The sequence below is a fragment of the Triticum dicoccoides genome, chromosome 4B, assembly GCF_002162155.2.
Source record: "Triticum dicoccoides isolate Atlit2015 ecotype Zavitan chromosome 4B, WEW_v2.0, whole genome shotgun sequence".
Lineage (NCBI taxonomy): Eukaryota > Viridiplantae > Streptophyta > Magnoliopsida > Poales > Poaceae > Triticum > Triticum dicoccoides.
This window is the reverse complement of record NC_041387.1, coordinates 234613933-234626360: the sequence shown is the minus strand read 5'-3', so window position 1 is coordinate 234626360 and position 12428 is coordinate 234613933.

Below are 12428 nucleotides of genomic sequence, written 5' to 3'. Positions count from 1 at the left end.
ATCCGAACCCTTCCACCTGAAGGAAATATGCCCTAGAGGCAATAATAAAGTTATTATTTATTTCCTCATATCATGATAAATGTTTATTATTCATGCTAGAATTGTATTAACCGGAAACATAATACATATGTGAATACATAGACAAACATAGTGTCACTAGTATGCCTTTACTTGACTAGCTCGTTAATCAAAGATGGTTAAGTTTCCTAGCCATAGACATTTGTCATTTGATTGACGGGATCACATCATTAGAAGAATGATGTGATTGACTTGACCCATTCCGTTAGCTTAGCACTTGATCGTTTAGTATGTTGCTATTGCTTTCTTCATGACTTATACATGTTCCTGTGACTATGAGATTATGCAACTCCCGGTTACCGGAGAAACACTTTGTGTGCCACCAAACATCACAACGTAACTGGGTGATTATATAGGTGCTCTACAGGTGTCTCCGAAGGTACTTGTTGGGTTGGCGTATTTCGAGATTAGGATTTGTCACTCCGACTGTCGGAGAGGTATCTCTGGGCCCACTCGGTAATGCACATCACTATAAGCCTTGCAAGCATTGTAACTAATGAGTTAGTTGTGGGATGATGTATTACGGAACGAGTAAAGAGACTTGCCGGTAACGAGATTGAACTAGGTATTGAGATACCGACGATCGAATCTCGGGCAAGTAACGTACCGATGACAAAGGGAACAACGTATGTTGTTATGCGGTTTGACCGATAAAGATCTTCGTAGAATATGTGGGATCCAATATGAGCATCCAGGTTCCGCTATTGGTTATTGACCGGAGACGTGTCTCGGTCATGTCTACATAGTCTCGAACCCGTAGGGTCCACACGCTTAAAGTTCGATGACGGTTATATTATGAGTTTATGTGTTTTGATGTACCGAAGGTAGTTTGGAGTCCCGGATGTGATCACGGACATAACGAGGAGTCTCGAAATGGTCGAGACATAAAGATCGATATATTGGATGGCTGTATTTGGACACCGGAATGGTTCCGGGTGAGATCGGGATAATACCGGAGCACCGGGAGGTTATCGGAACCCCCCGGGAGGTATATGGGCCTTAATGGGCTTTAGTGGAAAGGAGGGGAAATGAGCAAGGGAGCCCCCCCAAGCCCAATCCGAATTGGGAGGGGGGCCAGTGATACGTCTCCAGCGTATCTATAATTTTTGATTGTTCCATGCTATTATATTACCCCTTTTAGATGTTTATGGGCTTTATTTTACAAATTTATATCATTTTTGGGACTAACCTACTAACCGGAGGCCCAACCCGTATTGCTGTTTTTTTTGCCTATTTCAGTATTTCGAAGAAAAGGAATATCAAACGGAGTCCAAACGGAATGAAACCTTCGGGAGCGTGATTTTTGGAACGAACGTGATCCAAAGGACTTGGAGTGCAAGTCAAGAAGCATCCAAGGCTCCCACGAGATAGGAGGGCGCCCCCCCTATAGGGCGCGCCCCCTGTCTCGTGGGCCCCTCGGGCGTCCACCGACGTACTTCTTCCTCCTATATAAGCCTACGTACCCCGAAAACATCCAGGGGGCAGACGAAACACAATTTCCACCACCGTAACCTTCTGTATCCGCGAGATCCCATCTTGGAGCCTTCGCCGGCGTTCTGCCGGAGGGGGAATCGACCACGGAGGGCTTCTACATCAACATCCTTGCCTCTCCGATGAGTTGTGAGTAGTTTACCACAGACCTACGAGTCCATAGTTATTAGCTAGATGGCTTCTTCTCTCTTTTTGGATCTCAATACAATGTTCTCCCCCTCTCTTGTGGAGATCTATTCGATGTAAACTCTTTTTGCGGTGTGTTTGTCGAGATCCGATGAATTGTGGGTTTATGATCAAGTTTCTCTATGAATAATATTTGAATCTTCTCTGAATTCTTTTATGTATGATTGAGTTATCTTTGCAAGTCTCTTTGAATTATCAGTTTGGTTTGGCCCACTAGATTGATCTTTCTTGCCATGGGAGAAGTGCTTAGCTTTGGGTTCAATCTTGCGATGTCCTTATCCAGTGACAGAAAGGGTTGCAAGGCACGTATTGCATTGTTGCCATCGAGGATAACAAGATGGGGTTTATATCATATTGCTTGAGTTTATCCCTCTACATCATGTCATCTTGCTTAATGCATTACTCTGTTCTTATGAACTTAATACTCTAGATGCAGGCAGGAGTCGGTCGATGTGTGGAGTAATAGTAGTAGATGCAGGCAGGAGTCAGTCTACTTGTTACGGACGTGATGCCTATATACATGATCATGCCTAGATAATCTCATAACTATTCGTTTTTCTATCAATTGCTCGACAGTAATTTGTTCACCTACCGTAATACTTGTGCTATCTTGAGAGAAGCCACTAGTGAAACCTATGGCCCCCGGGTCTATCACTTATCATATTTGCTTCCAATTTACTTTTATTTGCATCTTTACTTTTTGCATCTATATTATAAAATACCAAAAATATATTTATCTTATCATACTATCTTTATTAGATCTCACTTTCGCAAGTGGCCGTGAAGGGATTGACAACCCCTTTATTGCGTTGGTTGCGAGTTCTTTGTTTGTTTGTGTAGGTGTGTGGGACTTTTGAGGAGCCTCCTACTGGATTGATACCTTGGTTCTCAAAAACTGAGGGAAATACTTACGCTACTATTGTTGCATCACCCTCTCCTCTTGGAGGAAAACCAAGGCAAGCTCAAGACGTAGCAGCCGCCCCCCCATTTCCTTCCTCCCTCCTTCCTCTTCCTTCCCTCTCCCTCTCCAAATAGGAAAAGGAGGAGTCCTACTCCCGGTGGGAGTAGGACTCCCCCCCTTGGGCGCGCCTCCTCCTCCTGGCCGGCCCTCTCCTCCCCTCCTTTATATATGGAGGAGGGGGGCACCCCATAGACACAACAATTGATCCCTTGGATCTCTTAGCCGTGTGCGGTGCCCCCCTCCACCATAATCCACCTCGATAATATCGTAGAGGTGCTTAGGCGAAGCCCTGCGTCGGTAGAACATCATCATCGTCACCACGCCATCGTGCTGACGGAACTCTCCCTCAAAGCTCGGCTGGATCGGAGTTCAAGGGACATCATCGAGATGAACGTGTGCTGAACCCGGAGGTGTCGTACATTCGGTACTTGATTGGTCGGATCGTGAAGACGCACGACTACATCAACCGCATTGTGCTAACGCTTCCGCTTACGGTCTACGAGGGTACGTGGACAACACTCTCCCCTGTCGTTGCTATGCATCACCATGATCTTGCGTGTGCGTAGGATTTTTTTGAAATTACTACGTTTCCCATCAGTGGCATCCGAGCCTGGTTTTATGCATAGATGTTATATGCACGAATAGAACACAAGTGAGTTGTGGGCGATACAAGTCATACTGCTTACCGGCATGTCACACTTTGGTTCGACGGTATTGTTGGATGAAGCGGCCCGGACCGACATTACGCGTACGCTTACGCGAGACTGGTTTTACCGCCATGCTTTGCACACAGGTGACTAGCGGGTGTCAGTTTCTCCAACTTTAGTTGAATCGAGTGTGGCTACGCCCGGTCCTTGCGAAGGTTAAAACAACACTAACTTGACGAACTATCGTTGTGGTTTTGATGCGTAGGTAAGAACGGTTCTTGCTCAGCCCGTAGCAGCCACGCAAAACTTGCAACAACAAAGTAGAGGACTCTAACTTGTTTTTGCAGGGCATGTTGTGATGTGATATGGTCAAGGCATGATGCTATATTTTATTGTATGAGATGATCATGTTTTGTAACCGAGTTATCGGCAACTGGCAGGAGCCATATGGTTGTCGCTTTATTGTATGCAATGCAATCACCCTGTAATTGCTTTACTTTATCACTAAGCGGTAGTGATAGTCGTAGGAAGCAATAGTTGGTGAGACGGTGACGGTGGTGATCATGACAGTGCTTCGGAGATGGAGATCACAAGCACAAGATGATGATGGCCATATCATATCACTTATATTGATTGCATGTGATGTTTATCCTTTATGCATCTTATCTTGCTTTGATTGATGGTAGCATTATAAGATGATCCCTCACTAAATTTCAAGATAAAAGTGTTCTCCCTGAGTATGCACCGTTGCCAAAGTTCGTCGTGCCCAGACACTACGTGATGATCGGGTGTGATAAACTCTACGTCCATCTACAACGGGTGCAAGCTAGTTTTGCACATGCAGAATACTCAGGTTAAACTTGACGAGCCTAGCATATGCAGATATGGCCTCGGAACACTGAGACCGAAAGGTTGAGCATGAATCATATAGTAGATATGATCAACATAGTGATGTTCACCATTGAAAACTACTCCATTTCACGTGATGATCGGTTATGGTTTAGTTGATTTGGATCACGTGATCACTTAGATGATTAGAGAGATGTCTATCTAAGTGGGAGTTCTTAAGTAATATGATTAATTGAACTTAAATTTATCATGAACTTAGTACCTGATAGTATTTTGCTTGTCTATGTTTGTTGTAGATAGATGGCCCGTGGTGTTGTTCTGTTGAATTTTAATGTGTTCCTTGAGAAAGCAAAGTTGAAAGATGATGGTAGCAATTACACGGACTGGGTCCATAACTTGAGGATTATCCTCATTGCTGCATGGAAGAATTACGTCCTGGAAGCAGCGTTGGGTGCCAGGCCTGCTACAGATGCAACTGACGATGTTAAGAATGTCTGGTAAGAGCAAAGCTGATGACTACTCTATAGTTCAGTGTGCCATGCTTTATGGCTTAGAACCGGGACTTCAACGATGTTTTGAACGTCATGGAGCATATGAGATGTTCCAGAAGTTGAAGTTAATATTTCAAGCAAATGCCCGGATTGAGAGATATGAAGTCTCCAATAAGTTCTACAGCTGCAAGATGGAGGAGAATAGTTCTGTCAGTGAACATATACTCAAAATGTCTGGGTATTGCAATCACTTGATTCAACTGGGAGTTAATCTTCCTGATGATAGTGTCATTGACAGAATTCTTCAATCACTGCCACCAAGCTATAAGAGCTTCGTGATGAACTATAATATGCAAGGGATGAACAAGACAATTCCCGAGCTCTTCGCAATGCTAAAGGCTGTGGATGTAGAAATCAAGAAGGAGCATCAAGTGTTGATGGTCAACAAGACCACCAGTTTCAAGAAAAAGGGTAAGGGGAAGAAGAAGGGGAACTTCAAAAAGAATGGCAAACAAGTTGCTGCTCAAGAGAAGAAACCCAAATCTGGACCTAAGCCTGAGACTGAGTGCTTCTACTGCAAGCAGACTGGTCACTGGAAGCGGAATTGCCCCAAGTATTTGGCGGATAAGAAGGATGGAAAGGTGAACAAAGGTATATGTGATATACATGTTACTGATGTGTACCTTACCAGAGCTCGCAGTAGCACCTGGGTATTTGATACTGGTTCTATTGCTAATATTTGCAACTCAAAACAGGGACTACAGATTAAGCAAACACTGGCTAAGGACGAGGTGACGATGCGCGTGGGAAATGGTTCCAAAGTCGATGTGATCGCCGTCGGCATGCTACCTCTACATCTACTTTCGGGATTAGTTTTAGACCTAAATAATTGTTATTTGGTGCCAGCGTTGAGCATGAACATTATATCTGGATCTTGTTTGATGCGAGACGGTTATTCATTTAAATCAGAGAATAATGGTTGTTCTATTTATGTGAGTAATATCTTTTATGGTCATGCTCCCTTGAAGAGTTGTCTATTTTTGATGAATCTCGATAATAGTGATACACATAATGTTGAAGCCAAAAGATGCAGAGTTGATAATGATAGTGCAACTTATTTGTGGCACTGCCGTTTGGTTCATATTGGTGTAAAGCGCATGAAGAAACTCCATACTGATGGACTTTTGGAATCACTTGATTATGAATCACTTGGTACTTGCGAACCATGCCTCATGGGCAAGATGACTAAAACGCCGTTCTCCGGAACTATGGAGCGAGCAACTGATTTGTTGGAGATCATACATACTGATGTATGTGGTCCAATGAATGTTGAGGCTCGCGGCGGGTATCGTTATTTTCTCACCTTCACAGATGATTTATGTAGATATGGGTATATCTACTTAACGAAACATAAGTCTGAAACATTTGAAAAGTTCAAAGAATTTCAGAGTGAAATTGAAAATCATCGTAGCAAGAAAATAAAGTTTCTACAATCTGATCGTGGAGGAGAATATTTGAGTTACGAGTTTGGTCTACATTTGAAACAACACGGAATAGTTTTGCAACTCACGCCACCCGGAACACCATAGCGTAATGGTGTGTCCGAACATCGTAATCGTACTTTACTAGATATGGTGCGATCTATGATGTCTCTTACTGATTTACCGCTATCATTTTGGGGTTATGCTTTAGAGACAGCTGCATTCACGTTAAATAGGGCACCATCAAAATCTGTTGAGACGACGCCTTATGAACTGTGGTTTGGCAAGAAACCAAAGTTGTCGCTTCTTAAAGTTTGGGGCTGCGATGCTTATGTGAAAAAGCTTCAACCTGATAAGCTCGAACCCAAATCGTAGAAATGTGTCTTCATAGGATACCCAAAGGAAACTGTTGGGTACACCTTCTATCACAGATCCGAAGGCAAGACATTCGTTGCCAAGAATGGATCCTTTATAGAGAAGGAGTTTCTCTCGAAAGAAGTGAGTGTGAGGAAAGTAGAACTTGATGAGGTAACTGTACCTGCTCCCTTGTTGGAAAGTAGTTCATCACAGAAACCGGTTCCTGTGACACCTACACCAATTAGTGAGGAAGTTAATGATATTGATCATGAAACTTCAGATCAAGTTACTACCGAACCTCATAGGTTAACTAGAGTAAGATCCGCACCAGAGTGGTACGGTAATCCTATTCTGGAGGTCATGTTACTTAACCATGGCAAACCTACGAACTATGAGGAAGCGATGATGAGCCCAGATTCCGCAAAATGGCTTGAAGCCATGAAATCTGAGATGGGATCCATGTATGAGAACAAAGTATGGACTTTGGTTGACTTGCCCGATGATCGGCAAGCCATCGAGAATAAATGGATCTTCAAGAAGAAGACTGACGCTGATGGTAATGTTACTGTCTACAAAGATCGACTTGTTGTGAAAGGTTTTCGACAAGTTCAAGGGGTTGACTATAATGAGACTTTCTCACCCGTAGCAATGCTTAAGTCTGTCCGAATCATGTTAGCAATTGCCGCATTTTATGATTATGAAATTTGGCAAATGGATGTCAAAACTGCATTCCTGAATGGATTTCTGGAAGAAGAGTTGTATATGATGCAACCAGAAGGTTTTGTAGATCCTAAAGGTGCTAACAAAGTGTGCAAGCTCCAGCGATCCATTTATGGATTGGTGCAAGCCTCTCGTAGTTGGAATAAACGCTTTGATAGTGTGATCAAAGCATATGGTTTTATACAGCCTTTTGGAGAAGCCTGTATTTACAAGAAAGTGAGTGGGAGCTCTGTAACATTTCTAATATTATATGTGGACGACATATTATTGATTGGAAATGATATAGAATTTCTGGATAGCATAAAAGGATACTTGAATAGAAGTTTTTCAATGAAAGACCTCGGTGAAGCTGCTTATATATTGGGCATCAAGATCTATGGAGATAGATCAAGATGCTTAATTGGACTTTCACAAAGTACATACCTTGATAAAGTTTTGAAAAAGTTCAAAATGGATCAAGCAAAGAAAGGGTTCTTGCCTGTAATACAAGGTGTGAAATTGAGTCAGACTCAATGCCCGACCACTGCAGAAGATAGAGAGAAAATGAAAGATGTTCCCTATGCTTCAACCATAGGCTCTATCATGTATGCAATGCTGTGTACCAGACCTGATGTGTGCCTTGCTATTAGTTTAGCAGTGAGGTACCAAAGTAATCCAGGAGTGGATCACTGGACAACGGTCAAGAACATCCTGAAGTACGTGAAAAGGACTAAGGATATGTTTCTCGTTTATGGAGGTGATAAAGAGCTAGTCGTAAATGGTTACGTCGATGCAAGCTTTGACACTGATCCGGACGATTCTAAATCGCAAACCGGTTACGTGTTTATATTGAACGGTGGAGCTGTCAGTTGGTGCAGTTCTAAACAAAGCATCGCGGCGGGATCTACATGTGAAGCGGAGTACATAGCTGCTTCGGAAGCAGCAAATGAAGGAGTCTGGATGAGGGAGTTCATATCCGATCTAGGTGTCATACCTAGTGCATCGGGTCCAATAAAAATCTTTTGTGACAATACTGGTGCAATTGCCTTGGCAAAGGAATCCAGATTTCACAAGAGAACCAAGCACATCAAGAGACGCTTCAACTCCATCCGGGATCAAGTCCAGGTGGGAGACATAGAGATTTGGAAAATACATACGGATCTGAATGTTGCAGACCCTTCGACTAAGCCTCTTCCACGAGCAAAACATGATCATCACCAAGGTTCCATGGGTGTTAGAATCATTACTGTGTAATCTAGATTATTGACTCTAGTGCAAGTGGGAGACTGAAGGAAATATGCCCTAGAGGCAATAATAAAATTATTATTTATTTCCTCATATCATGAGAAATGTTTATTATTCATGCTAGAATTGTATTAACCAGAAACATAATACATGTGTGAATACATAGACAAACATAGTGTCACTAGTATGTCTCTACTTGACTAGCTCGTTAATCAAAGATGGTTAAGTTTCCTAGCCATAGACATGAGTTGTCAGTTGATTGACGGGATCACATCATTAGGAGAATGATGTGATTGACTTGACCCATTCCGTTAGCTTAGCACTTGATTGTTTAGTATGTTGCTATTGCTTTCTTCATGACTTATACATGTTCCTATGACTATGAGATTATGCAACTCCCGTTTACCGGAGTAACACTTTGTGTGCCACCAAACGTCACAACGTAACTGGGTGATTATAAAGGTGCTCTACAGGTGTCTCCGAAGGTACTTGTTGGGTTGGTGTATTTCGAGATTAGGATTTGTCACTCCGACTATCGGAGAGGTATCTCTGGGCCCACTCGGTAATGCACATCACTATAAGCCTTGCAAGCATTGTAACTAATGAGTTAGTTGCGGGATGATGTATTACGGAACGAGTAAAGAGACTTGCCGGTAACGAGATTGAACTAGGTATTGAGATACCGATGATCGAATCTCGGGCAAGTAACATACCGATAACAAAGGGAACAACGTATGTTGTTATGCGGTTTGACCAATAAAGATCTTCGTAGAATATGTGGGAGCCAATAGGAGCATCCAGGTTCCACTATTGGTTATTGACCGGAGACGTGTCTCGGTCATGTCTACATAGTTCTTGAACCCGTAGGGTCCGCACGCTTGAAGTTCAATGACGGTTATATTATGAGTTTATGTGTTTTGATGTACCGAAGGTAGTTTGGAGTCTCGGATGTGATCACGGACATAACGAGGAGTCTCAAAATGGTCGAGACATAAAGATCGATATATTGGACGACTATATTTGGACACCGGAATGGTTCCGGGTGAGATCGGGATAATACCGGAGCACCGGGAGGTTATCGAAACCCCCCGGAAGGTATATGGGCCTTAATGGGCTTTAGTGGAAAGGAGGGGTTAGGAGAAAGGGAGCCCCCCAAGCCCAATCCAAATTGGGAGGGGGGGGGGGGTCGGCCCCCCTTTCCTTCCTCCGTCCTTCCTCTTCCTTCCCTCTCCCTCTCCAAATAGGAAAAGGAGGAGTCCTACTCCTGGTGGGAGTAGGACTCCCCCCCTTGGGCGCGCCTCCTCCTCCTGGCCGGCCCTCTCCTCCCCTCCTTTATATACGGAGGAAGGGGGCACCCCATAGACACAACAATTGATCCCTTGGATCTCTTAGTCGTGTGCGGTGCCCCCCTCCACCATAATCCACCTCGATAATATCGTAGCGGTGCTTAGGCGAAGCCCTGCGTCGGTAGAACATCATCATCATCATCACCATGCCGTCGTGCTGACGAAACTCTCCATCAAAGCTCGACTGGATCCGAGTTCGAGGGATGTCATCAAGCTGAACGTATGCTGAACTCGGAGGTGCCGTACGTTCGGTACTTGATCGGTCGGATCGTGAAGTCGTACGACTACATCAACCGCGTTGTGCTAACGCTTCCGCTTACGGTCTAGGAGGGTACGTGGACAATACTCTCCCCTCTCGTTGCTATGCATCACCATGATCTTGCGTGTGCGTAGGATTTTTTTTTGAAATTACTACGTTCCCCATCACCACCTCCTCCCTCTCTCGCTCCAGCGCTCTGCTCACGCTCCGGCAGTCCAGCATGATCCGGAGCAAAGATCACCTGCTATGCCATGCTGATGCCGGAGCGCCGCTACGAGATCCAGCAGCAGATCCGGGCGAGGGAAGCCGCGTGCGCCGCCCGCATCGCTTCCGGGCTGCCTCCGGACTCGCCGGAGCCGAAGGAGGAGGGGGAGCACGGGGGGAGGAGGAGGGGATGGCTCTGATGGGGGTGGAGGAGGTGGAGGAGGCGGACTAGCAGGTGCCGCCCTTCAACATGGAGCAGGCGGAGGCGGAGTTCGCCATCGCCCAGTCCGATGAGATGGCCGAGCAGCAGGCCCTCCTGGAGTCCATCCAGGATGAGGCCTATGTGAAGGCCAACCAGGCGTTCCTCCGGCGGGAGTAGGCGGAGACCGACGCACTCTTCGCCGAATTCGACGCAGAGGTAGAGGCGGAGTAGGCCGGAGCGGAGCAGCCGGAGGAGCCGGAGCTGCAGCTACCGCCCATGCTGCCGGAGCCGGGCATGGAGATCGTCGTGATCTTTGACTAGGAGTAGATAGGATTGACGTAGTACGTTAGTTCTACTTCTTTTGCATGTCTTTGTATGGATAAGAATCTAGTATGAGATGTCCGGATGCAAGAAGTGAAATTTGAGACACGCAGGCTCCCGGGCGTTTGAGGGGCCGGATTTGCCCTATGTGTGGCTGTAGATGCTCTTATTTCTCAAGAGATGGCCGGTTGAAATAGAACATTTTTTGAGATAGAACGTTTTTCCTCCTGCATTGTGCACAACTGGCCCATATGCCGATTTGATTTAGCTCACCCAACCCGACATGGGCATTGCCCCGCCGCGCGCCCCAGCTGGGCCCTTAGAGCATCTCCAGCCGTTTGGCCCCCAGGGCGGCGAAAAAAGGCTGCCTAGGGGCGAACCGGCGCAAGTTTGGCGCTTGAGGCGGCTCGGTCCCCAGTCGTCGCCCGTAAGGTCGCCCTAAGTTCGGCGAAATTACGTAGATCTGGTACAAACTTGGCGAAATTTTATTGAAATTTGTACAAAAAGTAAAAACATGCAAACTACGCCAAACTAAAACCAAACTACGTCGCTAGCCACTACCCCCCGTCCACCGCCCGCCATCTACATGCCGAGAAGTCTGTAGAAGCGGGTGTAGTCGCCACCCCCGCCGTCGTCGTCATCGTCGTCGCGCGCCCCGCAGGAGCCAACGTCCCTGCTGCAACCCTGCCCGGGGTCACCGACGCACGACCGGGATTTGGACAACCTAACCTCTTCCTCCTCGTCGCTGTCGAGGACGTTGACGCCGCCCTACTCACGGCCGCGACGCCGGGCCTGGAGTTCCGTGCATGCCTGGCGCTGGCGGTGCACCTGCTCGCGGACGTAGTCCTCCTTCGCCCACTTCAGGGCGGACTCGTCGTCGAGAGCCACCATGTCGGCATGCTCCGGCTTCACGGGGAGCAGGCCTGACTCGGGCTTTGGCCGGACTAGGCGAAGGGAGCACGGGGAGGGGCGGGCACCCTCGTTGATGACGAGGGCCCGCTGCGGCGTCTCCTCCGGCTCTGGCTTGACGGGGAGGAGAGCCGGCGAGCCGGAGCCCGACGACGAGGACGTCGGCTCCATTCGCCGCGGCATCCAGGAACTGTCGCTGCGGCGAGAGAAGGACGGCCGCGTCGGGTACTCCAGCCGCGACACATTGTCGGTCTCGATGTGGTCGAGGACGGCCTCGAGGGTGCGGCTGGGGACGCCCCACAACTTGTGCCGTCCTTCGGCATTGAGGTGGCCGTGGGGAATGACGCCGTTGACGGAGGCGATCTGCTCCTTGCAGCGGCACTGGAAGTACATCGTCCACAGCGTTTCGCTGTCGGGCGCGTACCTCGGCTGATTCCGCTGCTCCTCCGTCAGGGAGGAGCGGATGCGGCCGATCTCTGCCTGCCGTGCCGCCCCTTCGGGCACCGGCAGCACCGGGACGCCGCCCGCGCTCAGCCTCCACGCCTCCGGCACGCGCATGTCAGGGGGCGCCGGGTACTCGGCCTCGTAGAGGAGGCGCGCCTCCGGCTCTTGGCCATCTTTGCTTCGCTCGCCGTGCCACCGTCGCCTGATGGCCTCCGCCCGCCGTGCCACCATCGCCTGGGAACCTCTCGGCCATCTTTG